Source organism: Phalacrocorax aristotelis, chromosome 27 (genome assembly GCF_949628215.1).
Source record: "Phalacrocorax aristotelis chromosome 27, bGulAri2.1, whole genome shotgun sequence".
Lineage (NCBI taxonomy): Eukaryota > Metazoa > Chordata > Aves > Suliformes > Phalacrocoracidae > Phalacrocorax > Phalacrocorax aristotelis.
Window position 1 is genome coordinate 1,557,975 of NC_134302.1, and position 9,524 is coordinate 1,567,498.

General features: G+C 47.8%; 1 long non-coding RNA gene across 1 annotated transcript; it reads right to left on the minus strand.

Moving 5' to 3' along the window:
* Window positions 1–4,846: 4,846 nt before the first annotated feature.
* LOC142048799 (uncharacterized) lies at window positions 4,847–7,994 on the minus strand. The gene is made up of 6 exons (XR_012657536.1): window positions 7,884–7,994; window positions 7,700–7,756; window positions 6,341–6,487; window positions 5,479–5,598; window positions 5,095–5,239; window positions 4,847–5,000 (listed from the first exon to the last, which is right to left on the minus strand). It is a non-coding gene; the product is annotated as an uncharacterized LOC142048799 (long non-coding RNA).
* Window positions 7,995–9,524: the final 1,530 nt, after the last annotated feature.

Below are 9,524 nucleotides of genomic sequence, written 5' to 3' on the forward strand. Positions count from 1 at the left end.
AGCGTCCTTTCCTATCTCATGCCATGGGAACGGCACGGGTCAGTCCTCGATGCCAGGTGCCTCTCTGCAGCCCCAAGCACAGCTGGCCCTGAGCAGTCTGTGGGGTTGAATGGGACCGTGGGGGTGACTGGGAGAGGGGAGAGGCAGGTTGAGATGTGAGGCTTTGTCCTTGCTGCGGTAGGAGCCTTTCCCCAGGAGGATTCCCCCAGCTAAGGATCTCCAAACATGCCCCGTGTTTGCCCCTGCCCGGCAGCACCCTCCCTCCCTCCCTCCCTCCCTTCGACTCCCCGCCACCCCTGGGAAAAGAGGGTGTCTTCCTGGCAGCCCTCGTGGCGTGGAGAGCAGCAGGCTGGGATTGCATTACAGGGACCATGGGGGCTGCTCTCTCCGGGCAGCAGCAGATCCCACCACACGTATCCTGTCTAGCCTTGTAGTGTTGCTCTGCCCCAATCTGTGCATACAAGACTACAGAGCTTTGTATTCCACTCGCAGCTCTGGGGAAGCCGATGCAGTCCACGTTGGCATAGTCCCATGAGAGCTTCTCGGGCACAGAATATCCCGAGAGAGGGGTCCAGCAAGAGCCTCCTCCAGCATGACAAGCACCAGTGCCGGCCAGCCAGGCCGCTAACACCAGTGCTTCCTTCTGTTCCATAAAGCTCCATCTGCAAACCACTGCGTCTGACACTGTGGGTCTCTTCTTGGCGGCTGTGAAAGCTGCACTGGGCAGTGGGTGAGTGTTGGTGGGGCAGGGAAAGGCCAGTGCAGGAAAGAGGGCTGCACATCCCTGCTGGGGAGGGGATTATCGCTGGGGAGAGAGGAGGGAGGAGGAGGAAGAGTAGTGCTGGGCACCCAGGGGAGCAGACCTGAAAGGGGGAAGCATCTGGAGGCTCGCACAGCCCGGGCACTGCGGGGTGCCCAGGCCAGCGTTGTCCAGGGGTACCCAGAGCTGTGCAGGCACCACCGTGTGCCGTGGGGACACCGAAACCCCAGGCAGGACCCGTGCCGGGGGAGAGGGAAGTTATGGGGGGCAGCCTTCCAGGTGCATAGGCTGACTGTGCCAAAGCTGTGCCTGGGCTCCCGAGCCATTTATTCAACACGTCCTGGTTAGAAAGGAGGGGTGGAGATGAGGTGAGATGGGGACACCTCCAAAAGCTCCTCTCCACACACCTGAGCTGGCATAACGCATGCTATAGGGGCCAGAAAGCAGGTTACACATAGGAGGGAGGGAAGCCCGAGCTGCTGCTCTTGGGCACCCGCACCTTGCCCGGCCTCCACGGGGACTCCATGCAGGTGGTGGCAGCGATGTTTCCAGAGCCCAGGCAGGCTTAACAGTGCTAAAGGAGGTTGGGTCAGTCAGTCAGTCCCCTGGGGGCTACTTTTTCCTGAAAAGCCCTGAGTCTGTGGAGACCTGACTTTGCCCACATTGAAATATACCATTTCCTTTTTACCATGCAGGATTGTGGTGCCATCTCATGGCACCCAGGGAGCTCCCCGTGCCTTTCTGTGTGTCCCAGGGCCTCCCAGGGCCGGCAGCAGGCAGCCAGCGGCCTCTCCTTGGGCACTGCCACCCCTGAGGAGCAGCAGGGTCTCCTGATGGGCAGGGGGCGTCAGGCACACTCATTCCTCCTTTGCAGCTCCCAGCACTGCCCTACAAAGCACCTCTGCACCCACCTCTCCCTTTGTCCTGGCCAGGAAAGCTCTTTCCCTTGGTCCCGAACATTGATGCGCCAGCAGGGCTGGGTAGGGACTAGCTGGGCTGCAAGCAGAACGAAAGGCTGGGTGAGATGCCAAGCCGCTGCTGTGCCTCACCACGTCTGATGCCCCAGCGCAGGGGCAGAAGCCTTCCGGAGGCATCCATGGCCCCAGTCAGACATAGCCAGGATGGAGGCAATTTAGCTATGTTGCCTATTCAATCGTCAGATTCAAGGTCCTTGAAGCCTTTTGTCTGGAAGTCGCTTGTGCCTGAGAACAGATAAAACTCATTATGCCTCTCGGGCTGCCTCAGCAGGAGGAAGCCTCTTCTCTCGGGCACCGGCCATCTTGGCCTCTTCCTCCACATCTGGTGGGGAGTTTGGACGGACTTGCTAGATCGGAGCATCTTCCAGTTACTTCCAGCTCCTCCCTTTAAAAAGCAAACAACTGACAACTTGACAAACCTCTGTCACCGTTCTCCAGCTTGTTGGAATATATTTTTCTGAAGTCATCGGTGGTGCTGCCCTGGGCGCTCCTGCCCCAGGCAGGATGGGTGGCAGGAGGGTGAGGAGGTGCGGGGCCAGCCCCCGCATCGCATCGGCTGATGCCTCCTGGGCCAGCAGCAGGGCCGGCTGGCCCCCGGCTGGTGGGGCCGTACTCCACAGCGTGCTGGGAGCTGTACTCCCTGCCCTGGGGCTTGCCGGGGGGGTGTAGTCCTCCACCGCCAGTGGCATGCGGGCAGCTGTAGTCCCCATCCCAGCAGCTGGCCGGGTGTGCTGCTCTGGGCTGTGACAGAGTGGATTTCCTTGATCGTAGCTGGTCTGGGACTGTGCTTTGGATTTGTGCTGAAAACAGCGTTGATAACACAGGGATGTTTCAGTTATCGCTGAGCAGCGCTGACACAGTGTCGAGGCCTTTTCTGCTCCTCACGGTGCTGTGCCAGGGAGGAGGCTGTGGGTGCCCCAGAAGCTGGCAGGGGACCCAGCTGGGACAGCTGACCCCAGCTGACCAAAGGGATATTCCATACCGCATGACGTCGTGCTCAGCAACACCAGCCAGAGCATGTCAGAGGTGGCCACGTCTGCACACCAGGATGAAACCTCCAGGCTTTGCAGCCCAGCAGGGCAGCCGGGCCTTTCTTGCAAGGACACCCTGGCTCAGTGAGTACTGTGCTGCCATGGGCTGCTGGAAAGCCCGGCCATCCGGCAGCTCTCAGGGCAATCCCTGTTCTTTCAGGCTCTGCCTTTTCCCTTTTGCCCTCTGCCTGCCCAGAGAGAGAAGACTTCCATGGGAGGTGAACAAATAGGCCTTCTTTTGAGGGAAAGCCTAACAGAGGGGTGACATGCTAAACCGATAATGGGGCCAGGGTGTGCCGAGGGGCGAGCTGTCCCGCACATAGTGGTAGAGGCCCAGAGGAACGCTGTCTGCTCAGCATGCTCACGGTGGTTCCCCTGTGAAGGACACCATGGCCTTGGGCTTGTGGTTCCAGCTTGAGGCAAAGACATCAATTTTCTTGAAGAGAGTTTCACCGCTGCCTGGCTGTGCAGAGCCATCAGCACAGCGCCCACAGGGTCCATCCCGATGTTGGCTGCTCCCTTGGAGATCTCAGGATCAGCACGGTCTGAGCTGCCAGGGACAAGACTGAGGGTTCGGCGTCTTTCTCCAAGAGCTGAAGGGCTGCAAGAGAAGGAAAGAGAGCAGAGCTGATACCCCCCTATCTGCAGAGACCCCAGGCATCCCCTCCAGAGTATGCCAGACCTACCTATCCCCTTCCCTGGCCAGGAGGAGCAGGTGGGACAAATGAATTACTTGAAGGCTGCTGCTCAGGAATGCCCCAAATGGCCCTGACCTGTTCCTCTGCCCCTGAAGCGTTTCTCAGGAGCAAGGGGCAAGGCATAGCTGTACCCAGCCCACGCTCTGCCCCCTGCCCTACCACCCTGGTGCAGGGAAGGCCAGGAGGGGAGCTCTGCCCTGTCCTCAGTGACTCAAGCACCTGGACCCCAAGGTGACAGAACTCTCTGTCAGCTAGATTCTTGAAGAATCTAGGTAAGAATCTAGGCAAGAATCTAGGCAAGAAGTTAACTAATTTCAAGTTCATTGCACGGATCTCTCGGTGCTCTTTCAAGTTAGTGAATACCTTTCCTCTACAGGTGCAGTAAAATACACCCACTGCACAGAACAGCAGCAGGTTCTGCCCATTAGCGCACACCAGCTTTACCCGGAATTTTTAGCCAAGTGGAAGCAAGACTAGAATAATAACAGAACCTACAACTTTAAGTTAAAACCATGCCGGCACTCTGCAGAACCTCATTCTGACACACTTGACAGCACCCACAAGTTTCACATGGCTGACAAAACAGCAGCCTTTCCCTTGTTTTTCCTGAAACGCCACTGCCCCAGGTGACTGAATCTCCAGGGCAACGGCGGGTTACGTTGGACAAAAGGAAGTGCGTATTAAAATGAGGAAGAGAAAGCTACCTACACACCTTCACCCTGGATTAAAGCTTTCAAATGCAGGCCCTAACCTTCCAAAATCACCCTATAAGTTTGCTTCCCTGGAAAACTATGGTTCCGGAAAACAGCAAATGTATCACAAAACCACAGCAGAAGTTCACATAACGCAAAATTTGACCTGGCTATTTTGAGATACAGAAGTTAGGTAGGAATTTCTGTCCTAAAAGTGGTAAAATGAAAGCTGTGCAATTGCAGACCTCGCGCTATAACTTCAGGAAATAATAAAAAGAACAACCCATGATGCAAATTTTGCCTGTGGATTGGCACCCAGAGCTGCGTGCGAGATACAAGAGATGACATACAACACACTCTTCATTCCACAGTGACCCAAACAACATCCAATAATCCAAACCCTACATAATGTAGGTCTGTGGATAACTGAATGGCAAGAGTAGCTGACAGGAAAGATACTTATTTAATCCTCAGACACAAACAAACAATTTGAAGTGGAGTCAACAACAGCCTGTAACATTGAATTTCCAACTACAAAGGGTAGCTTTGGAGTAGTGACGTCTTTTGTTCAACTTTTAGGTTCAGCTGTAATGTAAGGTATAGAGGCTTATTCCAAGTGTTTCAAAGAATGGTGTGATAAAGAAAGCAGGATTCTTACTGAGTACTGGTAAAACTGGTTAGTAACCCCTGAGAGAAACTGGCACACTTGGCAGAACTTTTACACTTAGCATGAGATGAACGTTCATTGCCTGGTTCAGCTGTAGTGCTGCCATACAGTTGGCACGCTGCAGATGCTGGACTAAAAGAATTTCATGATTCTGTAAAAATTTCTCCAAACACTTCTATGAGAAATAACACATTTTAAAACATATATGATGATACTGCTTCTTCTCTTGGCAAAGAGGGGAATAAGATTTTTTTCTTGCCCACACTTACTTGTTTGGCATCTGTGAAAGGCAGCTTCAGGAAGTCTTCCACTAGTCCCATCCTCTGACAGATGTCATACATGTCTTTTAATAGCTCTTCCACCTTTAACTTAGTGGTGTGTTCCTGCAGCAGACCTCAAGCCTCCACCATGCACCTGTAATTCATTTTTTGAGACATAAAGGCATATTAATAGTATCACCAAAAAGATGCCCCACAAATGTCGTATTCAAAGTTTAAAGGAAATTTAGGGGATTGTGATTTCTAGTGTTTGTTCTCCACCTCTCACAGTATTTGGATGCCAAAATGGTGGCATATATTTCTTTACCTATTGGACAACAGCACAGTGAGGAAAAGCTGCACTTCGCTACAGCTTGAGAATGATAGCTTCATAACCTGTGTGTATCTGAGGGCTCGCCTATGCTCTCCTTGGCACATGAGGGACTGAAGAATTCTCACGTCTTGCCACGACACAGGTTTGATTGCAGCTGGTTCAACAAGCAGGGCCAGGGAGTTCTGCAGAAGGTAGAGATCAGGTTTATTAAAATATATAGACACACACACAAAACTATTCAAAAGTGTCTTCAGTAAGGGTGAATGTCTGTTAAATAAACTTAGATGATGACTAATGAAGGACTTGATACAGGACAGGTAAATATAAATTCTGAAGTATCTGCAGAAAAAAAAATTCAGAGAGCTGTACAGAACAAAGGGAGTCTTTTGAAAAGAGTGATTCTCACTTTTCTAGGATCACCAAATCTCCATATGCAAACATCACCTTTTATAAATACAAGTTATTCTCCCAGGCAAACAGGTTATATTGACATCGTGACAGGCAACAAACAACCTTTAGCATCAGAAGGAACATGAATTAGATTGAAAAGTCACTTTTGCGGTCTTCTGCCTCAAATCTTGCTGCCAGGATGGTAGTTTAATATTTAAAGTACCCAAACCACTGCTTTTGAGAAAGCGCTCGACTGCTCTGCTGAAAACAACCTGAACAGATGGCTTTGGCAATTCATGTGTCAAGCATTATTAATGTTGACTTCTTCATTGTCTTAATCCATTTCCTGTCAACGTAATTAAAACCAAATTGCAGATCATCACGTATTGCTGAAGGTGCTGCTGAAGCAGGATTACAAAAAAAGCTTCCAATGTTTTATCACCATTATTAGCTAAGCACCGATTTTTTGAAGTCATTTTATAGATCATAGCGTTGTACTGCAATGTATGCCTAACTAAACTGGAACATACTTACTTCATAGTCCTTGTGGTCTAGAAGCCAAAAACCTTGAATAAACTTAACAAGACTCCAAGGGATGGCAAAGGCAGCTGTGAAGGAGTCGACTGAAGTTTCTGTTTTATTTGGAAAGGAATGTATGATGTCTAGCAGCAAGTAAATTGTCTGATATCAGGTATCTAATTAAGGCTAATAAATTTTCAAGACGAACAATTTATCACATGAAATAATATTACTATTATTAATATAATAGTAATAAATAATAAAGTGAAATAAGAATATAATAGTGGTAGGACGCAGAAAATACTCATGTACTAGTCTTGCCATTTTATGCTGTTGCAACCTGAAGATAGTCAGATCCTAACAACAAAATTGCATTCTGAATAAATAACCAGAAAGACAGACTCTTTGATTTCTCTAAGGAATTCAGAAAGGTTACCTTTCGCTATTTAAATAGTTCTGTTGGAAACTCAGGCTCCCTCTTTAGTCAGTGGAGCCACCAGCTGGACATTCAAAACACGTGAACAGCCAATGCTTGATTATTAAAGCAAACAAATTCTACAGTTGGTTTTTCCTCTCCTTTCCAGTGAATACAAAACAATTGAAATTAGGGCGTCCTTACAACACAGCTTAGCTCTGAATGATTAAAACTGGATTTAAACCAGTATGTGGATCACTCATCAGCAGTGTCCCCTTCTCTTTCTGACAGCTGGTTTTGGGAGATGTATGCTAATCAGAGAGCTCCGGGGTGCAACAGCTTTTCAAACCCTTGCTCTCTAGGCTCCCCTCTCGGGTCAGGCAACAAACAACCAAAGTAGCACAGGGTATTTCGGCAGCTTAAAAAGCAAGTTTCTGCCCAATTACTTTTCTCTTCTCTCTGTTTATTATTCTGTGTGCCTGCACTTTTAAGAGAACAAATGCAAGCCCTCTTAGCTGTCCTGGAAAATGGATGATTTCAGCAAAATCAAGTACTGGTAAACCACTGTTAGAAATCCTTTTGCTCTGAAGCAGCACATTTTAGTGCATCGCTCTAGGAAGCAGCTGTTTGCTACAGGTATGGGTGCTTCAAAAATGAAAAACAGTTTACATTTTGAGAAAATCTAAGGGAGCTTTCTACCTTTAACATTGCTTAGTAAACCTGTTCTCTCGTATCAGAAGAGACTTTGCAACAAAACATTTTAAAAATTCCTAAAAAATCTACAGTACAAAGAAATAAAACAATGCTTCTGTCTATGACTTAATTCTTAACTAAACGTGTTCACCTGCAGTGTGTTTGAAGCATAAATTAGAAAATGTATGGAACACGTAGGTGACAGACATTTCAGAACACCGATGCGCGTATACTGAAGGTGTAATAGAAATAACTCAAAGGGATACAATTGCATGTTTGTAGATTTCTTCAACGCCTTCTAGCAAATAGAGCTCCAGCAGTGCCTGAAATGAAAAGGTAAAAGTTTTTTAAAAACTCCTCCCTTTGAGAAATCATTGGCTTTGGGGAGGGCTGGGGCTGGTGCTGGGGTTTGTGGTGGTTGTTGTTGCCTTCAGCGAACACAACACTCACACGTAAACTAGGAGGTGGATATTTCCCAGTTCCTCCTTCCTCTCTCCGCCACAACTTCTCAGCCTGGTCTCCTAACTGGGAAACCATCCCATCGACCGTCAGGCAGTCAGAATCCCATTTTCCTCAGGAACAAAACGTAGCAAGGATTTGGACAGAGGAAAACACTAATTCCACCCTCTCAGTGTCACAGATTTCCTCCAGCCAAAACAAAACGAAATGAAACAAAACGAAACCAAACAAAATGCTCACGAGTCCAAGAAAGTAACAAACATACAAAGGCACAATCATGACTTGGAGTAGACTTGAAAGAAATTTCTGAGTCAGATGAAAGGTGTTCATTAGATCATTATGAATTCTAAAGGAGTTCTTGTGCTTGGCGGTTGCCAGAGGTAATTTTTGCATGTTTTAAGAGACCAGCCTACAGCAAGAACTTGATTGCCTAAAACAGATGTTTTTGGACCTGCTATTACAAATATTATTACCCTTTGTATTAATTACCTGATTTAGCAAGTTTTGGGTGTGGGCATGGCAGTTACAGTTCGACGCTGAAAAAAAAACCCGTTTGTGATTTTTTCATTTATTTGGCTTCTCTGTTCAGTGTCTTCTTTCCTACTTCTCAGGCATCGAGCAAAATGCCTGGGAAGCGTGGAACATTATGTACACAGGAGTGCCACGTTGGCTATAATTCTTAGTATCGTAATATTCTTCTGGGCATTGAATCATTTTGATGTGCAGGAATTTGCATGCATAACTCCTTACACATGATGTTGAGAATATACCCCTAAATTTTAGTGACAGATGGATGGCTCAGATTGATCCAATTTGCATGATGATGATGTGCTAATTTGAATAAAATGCATCATGCATGATGCAGAAAGGGTATGTTATATTTGTTGCTGGAGAGGAAATAGTCACATGGATGGTATCTCAAATACATTTCTTATACAGGAGTATGCTTTGTGAGGTGAAAATCTGCAGGAATGACAACACGTTGGTATGTAAGAGTTGTGTTAATAACCCGTTCACAGTCCTTATGTGTATCTTGGATGGGTAAACCCTTTGCCTCAGTTTCTTTATTTGCAAAAAATATATCTAATTATTCAGTTAGACTTAATAACAGAGTGCAAATGCAAACCAACGTTAAATACCTTGCCATTAAACAAAACGCAGCCTATGGGGTTTTGATACTGATAAAATGGATAAATCACATCATCCAAAGTTTAGTATATTTCTAGCTGAATTTATTTAATTTCTGGATAGATTTTTGGAGCTTTGTGTAGCTAGGGAAGCGCACCACTGGCATGAAGATTTATTGCATCGCTTAACTCTTAAATGTCTGGCAGCGTAGTAAAGTCCACAGAGGGGAAAGAAGCGTAGCCAGCCCATTGGGAGGAGCTGAGGTGCCCACCTGGTGTGTGGGAGACCCGTGCGCTGTGACTTTTGCCATTCCCCCGAGTCCCCAACGAGCACCCTGCCCACGTCCCACTGATACCCTTGGAGCTCTCCTACGTCCCAGGTTAACCCCAGTCTCCCAGGTTGTTACATGGATGTCAACCACCACTCCATTTTATTTTGTTCTAAGGAGAGAAAAGCAAAATTTCCACTTTCTGCACAAGTGGGCAAGGTGCTGCAGGTCCGTAC